The sequence below is a fragment of the Haplochromis burtoni genome, unplaced genomic scaffold (assembly GCF_018398535.1).
Source record: "Haplochromis burtoni strain Fernald_Lab_line unplaced genomic scaffold, NCSU_Asbu1 Contig_1333, whole genome shotgun sequence".
NCBI classification, from domain to species: domain Eukaryota; kingdom Metazoa; phylum Chordata; class Actinopteri; order Cichliformes; family Cichlidae; genus Haplochromis; species Haplochromis burtoni.
The window spans coordinates 44,590-46,224 of record NW_024583694.1 but is presented as its reverse complement, the minus strand read 5'-3'; the positions used below and the strand labels follow the sequence as shown (position 1 = coordinate 46,224).

The 1,635-nt window shown below is 41.4% G+C and overlaps 1 long non-coding RNA gene across 1 annotated transcript in view; it reads right to left on the bottom strand.

Moving 5' to 3' along the window:
• Positions 1-890, bottom strand: part of LOC102288563 — a 7,522-nt gene extending 6,632 nt beyond the window's left edge. Inside the window, exon 1 of the long non-coding RNA XR_317869.3 lies at positions 484-890. This is a non-coding gene — a long non-coding RNA (uncharacterized LOC102288563). The remainder of the gene's footprint in view (positions 1-483) is intronic.
• Between the last annotated feature and the right edge of the window lie 745 nt (positions 891-1,635).

Here is a 1,635-nt window from a genome sequence, read left to right as displayed (position 1 = left end):
CGAAAATCAAATCGATTACTGGAATCAGTGACGATATCCAGCATTACCCAGCATGCTGTGCAGCAGTGTCAGTTTGTAAATGTGCAATAATTCCTGCTGCAAACTGTTTCTGTTTCACATATTGCTGTGTGCCGTGACCTTTGACCTGCTAAAGAGAGTCAGCTGTGGATTATTCATTGTTGTGTCTGATACTTAGAACTGTGAGGAAGAACACTACACAGTTAATCAGGGTCCCCTCTCTCTGAATCAGGAAAGGTGGGCAGGCCGCGTGTGGGCCGCGGGCCATACGTTGAGTATCACTGTTTGAAATGTGAACATTGTTCTGCTGCAGTCAATGGACTAAACCAGAGAAGAAGAAAACAGACTTTACCATGAAGATCCTCAGTGTGGATCAGTATAATATCAGCCTGATGTCTGCAGTTTAGTGTCAGCACAACTTTCACATCATATTCATCTCAGCACAACTAAAACATGCTGACTGACCTCAGAGTTTCAAGTCCACATCCTGGACTCTCCAGGAAACCACACAGATGCTTCACTCCTGGATCATGTAGGTTGTTCCATCTCAGGTCCAGCTTTCTCAGATGGGAGGGGTTGGACTTCAGCGCTGCTGCCAGATAATCCCAGCAAATATCTAACACATAAAAGCCCTCCAATCTGTATAAAGAATGAAACGTGAGTTTATTAGACAAAGTGTGAGCTTGAAATCATTCAGTGTTTCATAATCTGTTTAGAGCTGAAGAAGGTTCAGAATCTAGAAGTTTAGAAAATGGAAACTCCAAACAGCTGAAGCCAACAGGAAGCAGCTTCAAACAAACACAACAAGAGAAAAAACTCTGAATGTTCCACATTAAAGTCATACAGTTATCATAAAAACAGTAAAATAAACTTGAAAAACTTGTGTTTTTTCTTCCAGTAACCACATTGCTTCACTTTTAAAGGTGAAGTGTGAAAGAAATGGACATATTTCTTTCACACTTTTTCCAGTCACCTTATTAAAGCAGACAAACTACAAGCTCATTTTCATTCCAACAAGTCATCTTCTGACCTGGACTAACAACACTGGTCTCTATGTGCAGCTGGCTGTGGGACCAGAATAGTAGTAGAGTACTTCTAAAAACACATATTCTCACTTAGCCTCACTAGCCCTGTATCGACCCCCACCAATGTTCCTTTAATACAACAACCCCTAAAATTAACATACTGTACATATACATACATAGTATAACATACTGCAACAGTAAGACTCGATGATTAGACAGAGGGGTTACACGTGGGGCCCCAACAGTCAGCAAAACAAGTCATAAAACAATAAAGGTTGTTTCCTTAACAAGAGCATCCAAGGACACACATCCCAACTGTACCTTTATAGTTTCCACCCTTTTTCTTTACATCCTGCTCTTTATCTCTGCATGTCAGAGGCCAACTGAAACAAAGTCCACCTATATAAAAATACCCCATCACACACACAGTATTTTCCTCGTCACTTCACAACTGGCGCAAGGTATATCGTTTTAACTTTTTCGGACCCCAGACAAAGCGGTGTGAGGTAGTTAGCACTGTCACGGTGCACATCCTTTAATTTGGCCATGTAGAAAGCATCGTTTGTTTGGAACACATCAGCAGAGAGGCAGA